We start from the raw sequence: 18,434 nt of genomic DNA on the forward strand, positions 1-18,434 counted from the left end.
TTAAAAATGTTTTTCTAAATAGTAACATTATTATTTAGAAATTTGTTCGTATTTCATCATTTTCCTAATATTCTATTCGTTTATGTGAAATATCAAATTAAGTATAAAAAGGTATTTTTTAAAATTTTGGACACAATGTTTTTTAATAATTTTGAAATCTGTTCAGAGAATGTTTTTAGAATTTTGTATTTATTTTACTTTATGCATCTAGCTTTTTGTAAAAAATTGTAAATTGAAGATCATTTGAAGTATTTATTTTTTTGTAAAAAATTATAAATTAAAGATCATTTGAAGTATTTATTTTTTTGTAAAAAATTATAAATTAAAGATCATTTGAAGTATTTATTTTTTTGTAAAAAATTGTAAATTGAAGATCATTTGAAGTATTTATTTTTTTGTAAAAAATTGTAAATTGAAGATCATTTGAATTATTTATTTTTTTGTAAAATTTGTACATTCAAGATCATTTGAAGTATTTATATTTTTTGCAAAAAATTGTAAATTGAAGATCATTTGAAGTATTTATATTTTTTGTAAAACCTCATACACATCGAAAAACAATAACAAAAATTTTAACTAAAAACTGCATATTTTTTAAGCATTTACTCATTGTCTTATGGATATTGATTCATATGACATAAAATATGTTTAGCCCATGATAGCAATGATGGTAAATGTTGAAACTCGACCGAACACATGGAAATAACTACAACACAAAAGTAAAATAGAACAGATATATTGAGAATAAGAAAGTATATATAATATTTACAATCTTGTTGTCTCTTTGAGTCTCTCGTTGGGTCTCTCCCCTCTTTAGGGTACCAACCATATTTATATATTTTAAACATCAGCAGAAATCAAAATTGATGGAAGAAAAATCAACAACCTTAGATATGCTGATGATGTTGTTCTGATTGCAACATGTATGCAAGAACTACAAGATAAAAGTTGCCAGCAAAGCAACAGGACTTTTCCTCAACGTCAGCAAAAATGGTAATGAAAGTAACACAGGCACCAAATGATGAAAATTTAATTGTGGACAAAATGTTGAAAGTGTAGAAGATTTCAACTACCTTGGTACAGTTTTCACAAACAAAGTAAGACAATGTATTGCAATGGCAAACAAAGCAATGATTGCGTTAACCAATATCCAGAAAGACAGATCCATTTCACAATGCACAGAGAAACGACTCCTGCCAGCTTTGATATTCTCAATAGCAACATACAGAGCAGAATGTTGGGCCTCGAAGAAAGTCAACAAGAGAAAAATTGCTTCTTTTTAATTGTGATGCTACCATAGACGTTTTCATGTAAACTGGGTGGATAAACCTACAAACAAATGGGCTCTAGAGAAAATTGGACCATACCAAAAACTGCTGGACAACATCAATGACAGGAAATTGCGATTTTTGTGACATGTAGCCAGAACAAATGGCCTAACAAAAGATCTAGCAAAAGAGGACATGGAAGACCAAAAATAAGAATGTCAGACAATGTGAATGACATCAAGGACATTAGCATGGCTGAGTTCCTCAGAATGCTGTAGAACCGGAGTCAATGGCGACGATTCGTGAAAAGTGCCATGATCATTCCCTCAAAGAGAGAGAGAGAGCATGTTATTTGGAATTTTGCATCCCAAACTTAAATAGGATTTTGTCAATGTACCTCAATTGATTCATCTTAATAATTCCTTTTTCATAAGTAAATTGTAGGACCAAAAACCATATCTGACCAAGATCAGCCATTTGGAATGTTTTATTTAATCCTTCAACATCCATTGACATTTTGTCACAATTTGATGCTACTGTACCATCAGCCCACAAGACTAAAATCAGTGATTTATTGCTTAAAGTTTTAATGTATAAACAGAGATCTAATGGTTGAATTGTTTGAATTGTGATTCGGTTAATAATGAAATATTTGATTTCAATTTCTACCACTTAGCTTTAATCCATACAACAATTTGTTTAGCTTTCACACCCAATTTTATTGGTCATTTCGAATTTTTCAGGAGGTGTATTATTGTCTACTACAGTCGATTGGGCATTTAAATAAGCATTTTATGCATCCATTTGATGGATGTTAAGGTTATACTGCGATAGGAGTTAGAATAAGATTCTTACTATGGTTACGTTTGTTATCGGCAAAAAAGATTGAAAAATATTCTACCCCATAAATTTAAGAAAATCCTTTGTCAAGAAAAATCTTGGTTTATACTGTGCAACACTTGATGCTGTAGTCTTTTTTGTAAAGACTCATCGGGAAGAAATTACATTTCTATCTTTTGGTGAAAACACCAACTTATAGATGTTATTTTCTGCTGAAGCATCGATTTCATTTTTTTATGACCACTTTCCACTGTTTGCAGTTTTCTAAATTAATTGCATTAATGAAGCTTTTTGCCATGGAATAACAATAATCTACTTGATAATTTTAAAATTCTCGGTTACTAAAATATCTATCTTTTCCTATTTCTGGTTGGTATTGTTCTGATGTGTTTTGACTTTAACATCAGCATAATCATTATCATTGCCCAACTGCACATTGCTAAACCAACCCTGCAGAAGTTGAACGAATTGGGCTACAAAATTCGGCCTCATCCACCATAATCTCCAGACCTCTCACCTACCGACTACCACTTTTTCAACATCTCAACAACTGTCTACGTGAAAAAACCTAAGCAATATAAAAAACGCCTTCAGAATGCAAGATTTTTATGTTATTGGCATAAATACAGTTGTAGTGTGTTGGCAAAAGTGTGTTGAGTCTGATGGTGCTTATTCTAATTAATAACTTTTTGCAGAAAGATGTTATTTTTGAGCCAAGATATGTTCATCTGAATTTAAAAGTTAAAACCCACAAAAACTTTGTCAACCTGATATGAATTAAAGCAAATTGAATCAAATATATGCATTCTGCTTATATAGTTTTTTGTTTTTACCACAGAACGCTTCATATGTGGTTTTGTTAAGTCTTTTATTAAAAGACTAGCAGAGTTTGGAGTTGGCCGGGCCATATAAATAAAGAAAATGAAGTTGCATTTGACTACACTTGTTAAATGTTTTTTTGTTTTAAGTTAATTATTTTTACTGTGCAATAATTTATACCAGTTTGAGAAAAAAAAAAAAAAAAAAACACTGATGTCGGCCCACTGCTACGATTTCAGAATAAGGACATGTGAGCAAGAAGTTTTAAGCAGTGGTGACCCCCATGTAAAAAAAAAAAAAAAAAAAAAGCAGTTACGATTAAAAAAATATATATTAGTGATTTACATAAATAATATTAATGCATTTGTTACGTTTATGAAATATTATTTTCAAGAAGAATAAATGTAACGAATATTAGCATTCAATTTTATTATTTATTGCCAACTTTATTTATTAATTTTATTATTTATTGCCAACTTTATTTATTAATTTTATTATTTATTGCCAACTTTATTTATTAATTTTATTATTTATTGCCAACTTTATTTATTAATTTTATTATTTATTGCCAACTTTATTTATTAATTTTATTATTTATTGCCAACTTTATTTATTAATTTTATTATTTATTGCCAACTTTATTTATTAATTTTATTATTTATTGCCAACTTTATTTATTAATTTTATTATTTATTGCCAACTTTATTTATTAATTTTATTATTTATTGCCAACTTTATTTATTAATTTTATTATTTATTGCCAACTTTATTTATTAATTTTATTATTTATTGCCAACTTTATTTATTAATTTTATTATTTATTGCCAACTTTATTTATTAATTTTATTATTTATTGCCAACTTTATTTATTAATTTTATTATTTATTGCCAACTTTATTTATTAATTTTATTATTTATTGCCAACTTTATTTATTAATTTTATTATTTATTGCCAACTTTATTTATTAATTTTATTATTTATTGCCAACTTTATTTATTAATTTTATTATTTATTGCCAACTTTATTTATTAATTTTATTATTTATTGCCAACTTTATTTATTAATTTTATTATTTATTGCCAACTTTATTTATTAATTTTATTATTTATTGCCAACTTTATTTATTAATTTTATTATTTATTGCCAACTTTATTTATTAATTTTATTATTTATTGCCAACTTTATTTATTAATTTTATTATTTATTGCCAACTTTATTTATTAATTTTATTATTTATTGCCAACTTTATTTATTAATTTTATTATTTATTGCCAACTTTATTTATTAATTTTATTATTTATTGCCAACTTTATTTATTAATTTTATTATTTATTGCCAACTTTATTTATTAATTTTATTATTTATTGCCAACTTTATTTATTAATTTTATTATTTATTGCCAACTTTATTTATTAATTTTATTATTTATTGCCAACTTTATTTATCAATTTTATTATTTATTGCCAACTTTATTTATCAATTTTATTATTTATTGCCAACTTTATTTATTAATTTTATTATTTATTGCCAACTTTATTTATTAATTTTATTATTTATTGCCAACTTTATTTATTAATTTTATTATTTATTGCCAACTTTATTTATTAATTTTATTATTTATTGCCAACTTTATTTATTAATTTTATTATTTATTGCCAACTTTATTTATTAATTTTATTATTTATTGCCAACTTTATTTATTAATTTTATTATTTATTGCCAACTTTATTTATTAATTTTATTATTTATTGCCAACTTTATTTATTAATTTTATTATTTATTGCCAACTTTATTTATTAATTTTATTATTTATTGCCAACTTTATTTATTAATTTTATTATTTATTGCCAACTTTATTTATTAATTTTATTATTTATTGCCAACTTTATTTATTAATTTTATTATTTATTGCCAACTTTATTTATTAATTTTATTATTTATTGCCAACTTTATTTATCAATTTTATTATTTATTGCCAACTTTATTTATCAATTTTATTATTTATTGCCAACTTTATTTATCAATTTTATTATTTATTGCCAACTTTATTTATTAATTTTATTATTTATTGCCAACTTTATTTATTAATTTTATTATTTATTGCCAACTTTATTTATTAATTTTATTATTTATTGCCAACTTTATTTATTAATTTTATTATTTATTGCCAACTTTATTTATTAATTTTATTATTTATTGCCAACTTTATTTATTAATTTTATTATTTATTGCCAACTTTATTTATTAATTTTATTATTTATTGCCAACTTTATTTATTAATTTTATTATTTATTGCCAACTTTATTTATCAATTTTATTATTTATTGCCAACTTTATTTATTAATTTTATTATTTATTGCCAACTTTATTTATTAATTTTATTATTTATTGCCAACTTTATTTATTAATTTTATTATTTATTGCCAACTTTATTTATTAATTTTATTATTTATTGCCAACTTTATTTATTAATTTTATTATTTATTGCCAACTTTATTTATTAATTTTATTATTTATTGCCAACTTTATTTATTAATTTTATTATTTATTGCCAACTTTATTTATTAATTTTATTATTTATTGCCAACTTTATTTATTAATTTTATTATTTATTGCCAACTTTATTTATCAATTTTATTATTTATTGCCAACTTTATTTATTAATTTTATTATTTATTGCCAACTTTATTTATTAATTTTATTATTTATTGCCAACTTTATTTATTAATTTTATTATTTATTGCCAACTTTATTTATCAATTTTATTATTTATTGCCAACTTTATTTATTAATTTTATTATTTATTGCCAACTTTATTTATTAATTTTATTATTTATTGCCAACTTTATTTATCAATTTTATTATTTATTGCCAACTTTATTTATTAATTTTATTATTTATTGCCAACTTTATTTATTAATTTTATTATTTATTGCCAACTTTATTTATTAATTTTATTATTTATTGACAACTTTATTTATCAATTTTATTATTTATTGCCAACTTTATTTATTAATTTTATTATTTATTGCCAACTTTATTTATTAATTTTATTATTTATTGCCAACTTTATTTATTAATTTTATTATTTATTGCAAACTTTATTTATTAATTTTATTATTTATTGCCAACTTTATTTATTAATTTTATTATTTATTGCCAACTTTATTTATTAATTTTATTATTTATTGCCAACTTTATTTATTAATTTTATTATTTATTGCCAACTTTATTTATTAATTTTATTATTTATTGCCAACTTTATTTATTAATTTTATTATTTATTGCCAACTTTATTTATTAATTTTATTATTTATTGCCAACTTTATTTATCAATTTTATTATTTATTGCCAACTTTATTTATTAATTTTATTATTTATTGCCAACTTTATTTATTAATTTTATTATTTATTGCCAACTTTATTTATTAATTTTATTATTTATTGCCAACTTTATTTATTAATTTTATTATTTATTGCCAACTTTATTTATTAATTTTATTATTTATTGCCAACTTTATTTATTAATTTTATTATTTATTGCCAACTTTATTTATTAATTTTATTATTTATTGCCAACTTTATTTATTAATTTTATTATTTATTGCCAACTTTATTTATTAATTTTATTATTTATTGCCAACTTTATTTATTAATTTTATTATTTATTGCCAACTTTATTTATTAATTTTATTATTTATTGCCAACTTTATTTATTAATTTTATTATTTATTGCCAACTTTATTTATTAATTTTATTATTTATTGCCAACTTTATTTATTAATTTTATTATTTATTGCCAACTTTATTTATCAATTTTATTATTTATTGCCAACTTTATTTATTAATTTTATTATTTATTGCCAACTTTATTTATTAATTTTATTATTTATTGCCAACTTTATTTATTAATTTTATTATTTATTGCCAACTTTATTTATTAATTTTATTATTTATTGCCAACTTTATTTATTAATTTTATTATTTATTGCCAACTTTATTTATTAATTTTATTATTTATTGCCAACTTTATTTATTAATTTTATTATTTATTGCCAACTTTATTTATTAATTTTATTATTTATTGCCAACTTTATTTATTAATTTTATTATTTATTGCCAACTTTATTTATTAATTTTATTATTTATTGCCAACTTTATTTATCAATTTTATTATTTATTGCCAACTTTATTTATTAATTTTATTATTTATTGCCAACTTTATTTATTAATTTATTTATTTATTGCCAACTTTATTTATTAATTTTATTATTTATTGCCAACTTTATTTATTAATTTTATTATTTATTGCCAACTTTATTTATTAATTTTATTATTTATTGCCAACTTTATTTATTAATTTTATTATTTATTGCCAACTTTATTTATTAATTTTATTATTTATTGCCAACTTTATTTATTAATTTTATTATTTATTGCCAACTTGTCTGCAGAGCAAAATCACACACGTCTTTTGCATTTTATTGTCACAAAAAAGAATTTGTGATACATCTCCTTCCTAGTAGTGTGAATGTAAGTGGCAGAAAATCATGTCAAATAAACGAGTATTCAACCATGACTGAGAAGAATGTTTGTTACATTTACATTCATAAAAAATGAATTGAATGGGCACTACTTTTACCTTCCAAGGTTAATCGGTTCTTAAATTATGGCTTTGTCTTTTCAAAAAATGCAAAGTTTTGCTGATATACACAAAGTTTAAAATCTAATATTTCCATTTTTTTGCGCCACAAAAGTTTATTCATCTACTTTTTTTAAGTATTTGTATGGATTTAAAATGAAACATATTTCTTATTTTAGAAGTCTTTTGTGGTGCCCACCTAAAAGATGATGAACTCTTCCATTTATTATAAAAACCGGGAAAATATATCTCTCAGCATTATACACAGCTTATGCACAAGTGTTATGCACAAGTGTTGGCAGTCGGACTGATGTATAACCAAACTCTTTATTTGTTGTACTTGCTTATGTGTTCAATGCATTTCATTTCTACTAATCGAATTTATTTTGGATCATTATCAGTCCACAACGAAGTCAAATAAAACAAGTTGACTTTGACCATCATTTTCTCAAAAAACGATTTTTTAAATTATCAAAAATATTTTGTATGTTGTATGTTTGCAAAAGATTTGTGGTGCAAAAACACTGGAAATATTTCAAACTTTGTCAATATCATCATCAATTCACATTTTTGTCATAACTTAGGAACTGCTTATCTTTGAAAGGTAAAATTAGTGTCATTCAATTTGTATCATAAGTATAGCAAATTTGATTTGGTTGAGGTATTTTTGCCTAAAATGTTTTTGATTTGAAATCAAAATCACTTATCACAGAACAGTTTTTAAAATGAGTAAGAAAATCTTAATTGAATAGTGAGTAAATCTTAAGAATTCTGAATTTGCTGACAACCGGTTTTAAAAGGATAAAAAATTTTCAAAGCAAGTGTGTGTGTGTGTGTGTGTGTGTGTGTGTGTGTGTGTGTGCACTGCTATTACTGCTCAGTCAATAGATTTATAGATTTTGAAGATCAGACGATCTTGTTTGTAAAAATTGTGTCAAATTCCACACTTTACAATCAAGGTCGCTTAACCCCTGTATTTCCAACTATAACTGTAAATATTTTAAGTGACATCATATATGTGTCCGGGATGGTAGCAAACTTATCAAGAACCTTGATCCCAGCATCTTAACGATAACAAAGTGTTGCAATTGGAGGTCTTATTCCAACAAAACATTGGTTAAAATAAAAAAACTCATCACCTTGGAAAACTTCATCAATTTGCCTAGTATTTAAAAATACTGGAGACCAGTCTCCTACGTTTCACAAGTAAATTGTTTGAATCTGTGATAAATCAAGATGTCAGCCCTCTCAGCAAAAACAATCTACTCAATGACAAGCAATAGGGATTTTGTTCTGGATGATCAACAGTTGACTGTAATATTACACAGGATCGGTGAATCTGTTGACAGAAGGCTTTATTTCTAGATAGCTCTTGATATATCAATGGCCTTTGATAAAGTTTGGTACAAAGGTTTGTTTCACAATCTTTCTAGTGATGGAATATCTGAAAATGTATTCTCAACCATCAAATCCTTTCTCTCTGATAAGTTTATAAAAGTAGTTTTTGATTGTTAGAAATCTGATGCACATTTTATCAATGCTGGCATGTCTGAAGGATCCATTCTTGGCCCAATACTCTTTCTAGAATTCATCAATAATCTAACATCATTTAAATCTTAAGTGAAAAACTGGAAAAAGTGGAAGATCTTAAGTGGAAGACTTACATTAGATCTGTTGCTAAGGTCTCTTGAAAAATAGATCATTCTATTGTCCCAGAAAACATGTCACTCCTATCTTAATCCTTCACCTATACAAGAACAAGATATGACCTAAGATAAAGTACTGTTGCGACTTCTGCGACGCTGTCATTCAGAACACTCTTGCTGGCTTTGACAGAGTACAAAATCGACTTAGAAATGTAGTTGGGGATATACTGCTCTCTTTCTTACAACCTCTTTCTCATAAGAGAGACACTGCTAGTCTTTCTCTACTCTATCATTATTTTCATAATAGGTGCTTGTCTGAGCTCTAATATCTGGTTCTTCCTCTTGTAAAACATTCACAGCTACAAACACTATAAAAACACTTCTTTTTTCTTCTGTTCACTTGAGGCTTAATGGAACTCCAATGAGTAGAGTTTCTTTTCAAGAACTGTCAGTTTGTGGAATGTAATACCACAAGACTCCTTCCCAGCCAACTCCAGTATGGTCATTTTCAAGTCCAATGTTAACAAATTCTTTTGAGTCATCTCATTAAGGAATCGTTTTCAGCCAAAATCTAACCATGGTCTGCAATTTTCAAGGTGTTTGTTTCACCATCCACTTGATACAAACCAACCCTTGTCCACGAATGGCTTTTAGATCTTGATAAGAGGGGACTCGTTAATAAAAAGAAGATGGCATTAATCTTCAAATGGTTTTGGATATTTTAAATTTGTCAGCTCCAGAATTTACTACTTGCAAAATAGTCCTAACCCTAACCACAACAAATGAATATATATCGTGCAAGACCTTCGTATACATTACTACTTATCCATCCATCTATATTTAACTATATTTACAACATATGCAATAACCTATATCTATCAGGTATAACTGTACTCCATATCAAATGTTCTCTTGTATCTATACTGAGCATATCTTATCTTTCAGTCTTACTAAATATTCGGTTTGGGCACCAAATCAGAATTTCTAATAATAAGTAAATCATACCCTAACACTTTATCCTTATCCTAAACCTACTAAACCATATCTAATCATCCATTCCTAAACTTACAAAACTATATCTAACCATACATTAACTCGTCTCTCTCAATCCAATACTGTAGCAAATTTAGCTGCTTTCACAGCACAAATTTTTACCTATACCCTCTCCCAGTAACAATGGAAATGGAAGCATAGTAATGCCTTTTTTAACCAGGTTACCTACTAAAACCAGCCCATATATCTATTTACCAAATTACACATGACTCAAAACTTACTGTTTTTACCCGTACTATATTTGCACTCGCATCTCATGCCCTGCTATCATCTAAAATATAGCTTGGGCACAACTCGTAGTTCAATTCTTAACACCTACTCACACTCTAATATTATACTAGACCCAAGCTCACATGAATAAAAAAAAAAATAAATAAATAAAAATAAAAGGAAAAAATAAAAAATATATATATACAAAAGAGAAAGCCTCAAACCACATTATCTCCTCCTAACAAGCCTCCTTACAATCATAGTTGCTTACACTGCATGAGCTCTACTCAACCTCTTTATCCAGTAACAATGAAATAACAATGTCCCTAATCCACTTTGAGGAGTGTAACTATTTTAGCAGATATAACCTCTACAAACTAACCCAATAACATTAACTAACCACGCGGGGTCGCAGAAATACCTGGATTAGAACCCAGGCGCGGAGCAAACCCTCTCAGTGGTGACGGACCCAGTAGATCTTTCCAGATCATCCGTCTAGGAGAAGGAAAACTCTGAAACCAAACCAAAGAGGAGGGAGGCCTCTTCAGTCTTGGATGACAACCTTCCTAGAGCTGGTGACTCAATCAAATTACCGGTCTGCAAACCTAAAATGCTTAAGGAGTAGATAGGTCCTGCCTATCGCCCGGCTTCCATACTCCTTCTTTGCCTATTAGTCAGGCGCAGAGATACTATCACAGTGATTCGACAGAAACACCCAGTGGTAGATCTTGTTTCTTGTCTAGGGCAATGAACGCCGTTTCCCCACTCCCGACACACCCCACCCCTAAAGCTGGGCACTTGAGAATGCTTGAGTACCACATATGCCTGAGCAACTAGATTGGGTTGACCTTCCTCCGATGGGTTGAGGGTACCGGATTGACAGTTACTGGCTGTTGTTTCCGACTGGTAGTACAGGACCCCTAACTCTTTGGTAGCGCTTAGAGCGGCTGCTCCATCAACAGTTGAATAATATCGGGATGTTTGCAGTGCCATGGCGCGCATGGAAAGGGACCCTGCACTCATCCCCGGTGGGCTTTCCTGAGGCCACAGTCCTAGTTGATGGAGGGTCAGCTGATGGTCTACTTGTGATGCATGTGTGATATTCTGCATAACCTCCTGTTCGGCTTCCCCTAACCCAACTGAAACTCGTTAAAAAAAACATGATGACAGTACAATCTAAAAATAAGCTTAAACCAGGCTTAGGGTCAAACAAATCCAACTTGCCTCCTCCCTTGAGGCTTGCATTCACAAATATCCGTGGGCTTAGAACTAATTTAGCTGATGTTGAAGCATTTCTCCTAACAAATACCCCGGATATCTTAGCACTAAGTGAGACTAACCTACACTCCTCCATCCCCTCTAACTACTTTAACATGCCTGGATATCTCCCACTCTGCCGTAAGGACTCTGACAGACATATGCACGGACTTGGAGTTTACATTCGTAATACCCTTCCCTTGACTAGAGAAACAAACCTAGAAACGGATGATCAAGCCTTTATGTGCTTTAGACTAATCATGCAACACAACATTAGCTACTTTTACTTTCTCTACCGCTCTCCCTCGACCCAAGACTGCACCATAATAAACAAAGTATCTGACAGCATAGACACAGCACTCTCCTTCGACACTAGCGCCCAAGTACATGTATTTGGCGACTTTAATGTCCATCACAAAAACTGGCTTGGATTCTCTACTTACACAGATGCAGCAGGCAGCGCAACTCATAGCTTCTCTGTATCTCACTCCCTAGCGCAAATTGTTACTTTTCCAACCCGCTTCCCTGATCAGGAAGAACAACACGCATCACTATTAGATCTGTTTTTGACCACAGTTCCTGATGATTGTGTAACGAAAGCCGACAGCCCACTTGGGAACGCTGATCATGCGGTGATAATGGTTGAAATCGCCCTAAACTCTAGACCCAAAACTGAAGAGCCAGTGCTCAAAACAACGAGATATTATAAAAAGGCTGACTGGGAAGCCATCAGAGATCTTATCAGAGACGCCCCATGGGGAAATATTTTTTCTCTTCCTGCTGAACAGTGTGCAACCGAGACCACTGAATGGTTCAAAACTGCAATCGAAGCGCATGTTCCCATGCGGAAATTCTATAGCAAGCCCCACTCTCCCCAATGGTTTACTTCGACTTGCGCAACTGCCATTGCTCAAAGGCAGCGTGCATTCCGCAGGTTTAATCGACATAAGTCCAGTTCAAACAGACAGAAGTACATAGAAGCTAGAAGTAACGTTAAGAAAGAAATAGCGACAGCTAAGAGGGAATTTACGGAAACCACGAAAAAACGCATCGAAGCACAAAAACTAGGAACTCGTGACTTCTGGAAAATCTACAACAGTGTAGTAAATAATGGGCAATCAACAATTCCCCCACTAACCAACAATCACGAGGTTCTTTGCTCAGCAACCGAGAAGGCTAACATGCTTGCCAGTCGGTTTGCCTCAAACTCCACACTGGACCCTCCAAACCACCCCCTACCTCAATTTCCTATGCGGACAGACGCCACGCTAGACGACCTGAAAATCACCCCTGCTCAGGTGCATGCTATCATAAAAAACCTTGACACTTCCAAAGCATGTGGACCCGACCTCATCCCAGCTGTGCTATTAAAAAAGTGCTCAGCCGAAGTAGCTCCAGTTCTCTCCAAACTCTACAACAAATGCCTTAATGAATCTTGCTTTCCGAGCTGTTGGAAAACTGCTTCTGTAGTACCAGTATTCAAGAATTCTGGCGAAAGAACTGACCCATTAAATTATCGCCCTATTAGCCTCCTCCCACTTTTTGCCAAAATATTTGAGACCTTAATTAACCATGCTCTAGTCCAGCACCTTACAGATGCTAAACTTCTGACCGACCGTCAATATGGATTTAGACAAGCCCGTTCCACGGCAGACATCCTCACTGTAATCTCTGAACGCATATACCATTCACTGGACAAAGCGGGAGAGGGAAGAGCGGTAGCTCTAGATATATCTAAGGCTTTTGACAGGGTATGGCATGAGGGTCTCCTCAGGAAGATTAGATCTTACGGTATCACTGGTAGAATACTTAACGTAATTAAATCCTTCTTAGATAAGAGAAAAATCCAGGTTGTCCTCGACGGTCGTACATCTAAACAATATGATATAAATGCGGGAGTGCCCCAAGGATCTATCCTGGGACCTCTGCTGTTCCTGATATTCATAAATGACCTCCCCGACAAGATTGCCTCTGAGATGGGGATATATGCTGATGACACCACACTCTATAGCAGGCACGACAGGAAAACAAACGAACATATATCTAAAGTAATGGCAGAAACACTAGAGGATGACCTCCAATCAGTAGTGGAATGGGGACAAAAATGGATGGTAACGTTCAATGCCACCAAGACAAAACTGGTTTCATTCAATAATTACAAGAAACCTTCTCTACCACCTATAGCAATGGCCAACGACTCTTTATCTGAGAGTACGTCTCTCAAGCTCCTTGGCCTAACGTTCACTGGAAACATGAGTTGGAACAGTTACATCGAGGGCATTGCCAGGGCCGCTGCAAGGAAGATGGGCTCTCTCTACCGTGCTAGAAAACTTTTAACACCCGAAAGTATCCTGTACCTCTATAAGGCCACTATTCGCCCATGTATGGAGTATTGCTGTCATATTTGGGCCGGTGCATCGGCTACTAGTCTCTCGCTCCTTGACAGGGTTCAAAAGAGAGTCGCAAATCTGACAGGCCCTAAACTGGCATCAAAACTTCAGCCTCTGTCCCATCGTCGAAACGTTGCATCTCTCTGCCTGTTCTACAAGTACTATAATGGTGAATGCTCTGAAGAACTGCAAGCACTTGTGCCCCCACGACGTGAACACCCTCGACAGACCCGACAAGCTGCAAAATCCCACCCCCACACTGTAGAGATCCCTAGATGTAAAAGATCCTTCTACTCCAGTAGTTTCTTCCCCAGAACTGCTAGACTTTGGAATTCCATTCCGGGTCACTGCTTCCCCAACTGTACTGACATGCATAAGATCAAGTGCAACGTGAACCAACATCTCGCTGCCCTAATCCCTACATAGTACCCCAGTAGATGTTTCCCCTGATAGTAGCCCCCTACACCAAAGTGGCAATGTGCCTTGTTTGGGGTGAAAATGTAATAAAAAAAATAAATAAATAAATAAATAAATAAATAAAAAAAAACCTTAAATTCACTTACCCCTTGCAAAATTGTCTTTTCTTCATGCATAAATTGGCTCACCTCAGAATTTCTGTCATACTGAAACTTATTTTGGCTAAACTTTTATAAGCAAATAAAATGTGAAATCATTACCGGGTCTCATTCCTATTTACCCTCCCAGGAATCTACAATGCACAGACACATACGAGTCCCACTTAGAATTTTCAGTACTCTTGACACATAATTTAACCACATTCACATGGACTTAGATGGATCTCAGCCAAGGCCCCTCTTACATTTTTCTCTTTTCGGCAAAAGAATTGACTTTTCCTCTTTGAAGCAAAAAACAATCCTTTCAGATCGAAATCAACAATTATGTATCTTCTTGTTGCAATTTGCATGTTTGTTCAATTTTATTCTCATATGCCATGATAACCTCTTGTGTTTTATCAGCTAGAAGCCTAATCAGGGGATAATGTAGCAGTTACATGATTGAGCTCTATTTCCTTTTAAAATAACATGCAATCACTGACATGGTGATTTGTACGTGATCCATGTAGTGATACACAGGCAATTAGAACACTTTTGCATCTGCAAACCTTTCTTGTTTCTGCACCTAATACACATAGTTCCTGTTGAGATACCAATGCAGACAGACATATTTCTTCACACCAAAGACCAATAGGTTTAGATTCAATTATATTTATTTAATGAATGGAACCAGAGTCAACCTGTTTTACATTCTTTCATTCTTGTGTTGATGAAATTTTTAAAGTTAATATAAATTGTACAGAAGATATTTGCCTTTTAATCGGACTCTGATGATCATTTTTTCTTCATTTCAAGCAAAACCAATCACATGAATACAGATGCTATTACAAAATGGCTTCAGTCTCCAACAAACTTCTTAGTACTCATGAATCTACATGTTCCCTGTTACTCACGTTTAATTAGATCAGTTTGGATTCAGTTTATTTGGTCAGACCTCGGCAACATGCAGCAATGGATCACAGACTAGCAACTAAAGTTAGTTGTGGACTAGTGTGCCACTATTTTTGGAGGAAAAATCCATATCCACACCACTATGTGACCTGGGTAATATTGTCAGCAGTATTTTGTGTTAGCCAAAGATATCCTGCCATCACTTAAGAAGACCTTTACTAGTTGCAAATCAATTTAAAACTGTATCCAACTCTGGCATGACTACACTTAGAATTAATAGCGTCAGCATCGAAACTCCTATCTTGCTAAAAACATTGTTTTACAGTAATACAAACCCAAAAAAACATATCATAAAACTTTAATTAAACTTGGAAATACGTTTAAAAAATAGCGCAGATCAGTAAGTGCATTAGCACCGAAAAGATTCCGCATGTAATATTTTATAAAACAAAATTTAATGCATACAGAATTTTTTCTGCCAAATAAACTCATGCAGTGATTTAGTGATTTGGGTTTGTATTACTGTACACATAAATTCGAAAAAGTTGTCAAAAAACAAATATATAACAAATAAATGTTATCAAAGGCAAGATAAGTTACTTTTCTACCAAACTGGATATAATTTTCATGTTTTTATTCAATTTAACATGTTTATTCAGCTTGAAAAACATGCAGTGTTTACCGATGTATTGGAAAATTCAAGATGGCGGCCGATTCTCTCGTTAACACGGTAAGTTCAGGAAAAAGTGTTATAAATAATAAACTAGACAAAATACTATTAAAAAACACCGAATATATGTCAAGTTATGTCACGGTAACATATATTGAGCGAATTTCTAACAGTATTTTGTCTAGTTTATTATTTATTACACCTTTTTCCAAACTTACCGTGTTAAAGAGAGAATCGGCCGCCATTTTGAATTTTCCAATACATCGCTAAACACTGTATGGTTTTCGAGCTGAATAAACATGTTAAATTGAATAAAAACACGAAAATTATATCCAGTTTGGTAGAAAAGTAACTTATCTTGCCTTTGATAACATTTATTTGTTATATATTTGTTTTTTGACAACTTTTTCGAATCTATGTGTACAGTAATACAAACCCGTTTTTTTTTTTAACGAGGTTATAAGTTTGTAAGGTTAAAGTACAGAATAGGTACAAAACACCCTTCCCTCCCCATGTTAAGAATGGCTTTTTAAATAATAACGTTATTATTTCAGCACGGATCAATAAGTGCATGAGTACCATCTTTTAGTGTTAAAATCTAGTAAGAAATACACATTTCATATTGAGAAACACGCACTTTAAATATGTAAACATTAGGTAAAGTTATCCAACGGCCATTTTGAATAACTTGTTATTCTTTACCTAATGTTTGCATACTTTAAGTGTGTATTTTTCAATACAAAATGTATATTTCTCAATCGATTTTAACTCCGAAAAATTCCTCATAATAATGTTTAAAAACAATAACAAAAACTTTTTGGTCAATATCAAGTTTCTTTCCAACTCCTCAAAAAACTTTAAAATGACGACTTTTAAGGTTTTCGGTGGTGCTGAAAACGAATATCACATTTAAATTGAGGTCAGATAAGTAGTTTTCATGATATGAAGAAATTACTTTTTCAAAAGGTGGTGGATCTGGATCACTTTCCTATATAAATTTAACGTAAAATGAGCACCTACTTTCTGGCCACCTAGTAATTTCTTCATATCATAAAACAAATTAACTGTGATATTCGTTTTCAGCACCCCCAAAAATCGGCGCTGTTTTTTTTACTGAGAGATTCGACTCGTTCATTTTTTTAATCGTTAGGACGCTGTCAGTAAGTTTACTAAAAGTTTGTTTTGTTAAAAACATACTTTTGTTTTTCGTTCTTTTTTCGTTCTAGAACTGATATAGTTAACAGGTGCTTCTGCAGTTTAATATTTCACAAAAATTCTGTTTACATTACCACACAACACCACTCGCCCCTCCACCGCCCCCCTAATGTAAACAGAATTTTTGTGAAATATTAAACGATTCTTCTGCTTTAATGGGTTAATGGTTAATGTCGGCACGTTACTTACGGAAAAACGGTTAATTAAAAAACAGAAACACCTGTTAAAAACTATACAAGTTCTATAATTGAATACCCACAAAAAAAAATGAACGAAAAACAAAAGTATATTTTTGTAAACTGCTCATGTAAGCTTATTGACTAACTTATGAAACGAATATCTTTGTAAAAAAAAAAAAACAGCGCCGTTTTTCGAGGGTGGTAAAAACGAATATCAATTAAATTTGTTTTATATGAAGAAATTACTAGGTGGTAAGAAAGTGGGTGCTCATTTTACGTTAAATTTATATAAGAAAGTGATCCACCACTTTTTGAAAATGTAATATTTTCATATCATAAAAACTACTTATCTGCCCTAAATTTAAATGTGATATTCGTTTTCAGCACCACCGAAAACCTATAAAAGTCGTCATTTTAAAATTTTTTGAGGAGTTGGAAAGAAATTTGACATTGACCAACCTTTTTAATGCATACACAGATTTTTTTCTCGCGATAAACTCACGCCGTAATTTAGTGATTTTGTCGATTCCCATTAGTTCGTCGAAGTTAAGCGAGGTTTAGTCTAGTTAGTACTAACTGGGTGACCATTTGGAAATACCAGGTGCTGTATGTGGGAGGAGTACGGCACCCTCTCCACAAAAACAACGTCGTCAAATCGATTGCGAACTGACAACTTCAAAGAAAGTTTACTCTCTATTTCTCAACGTGAGAAAACACGAGGTTGTAGATCGCATGCGTAAAAACAAAACATTAACTTATTTTTAAAATGGTTCCTGAG

General features: G+C 30.6%; 1 protein-coding gene across 7 annotated transcripts in view; it reads right to left on the bottom strand.

The window, feature by feature from the left end:
- LOC145247890 (UDP-N-acetylglucosamine transporter-like) overlaps positions 1-18,434 on the bottom strand; it is a 558,987-nt gene that overhangs the window by 393,502 nt on the left and 147,051 nt on the right. The gene's annotated exons all lie outside the window — the stretch shown is intronic.

This window comes from Euprymna scolopes, chromosome 26 (assembly GCF_053919585.1).
Source record: "Euprymna scolopes isolate OS-2025 chromosome 26, ASM5391958v1, whole genome shotgun sequence".
Classification (NCBI taxonomy): domain Eukaryota; kingdom Metazoa; phylum Mollusca; class Cephalopoda; order Sepiida; family Sepiolidae; genus Euprymna; species Euprymna scolopes.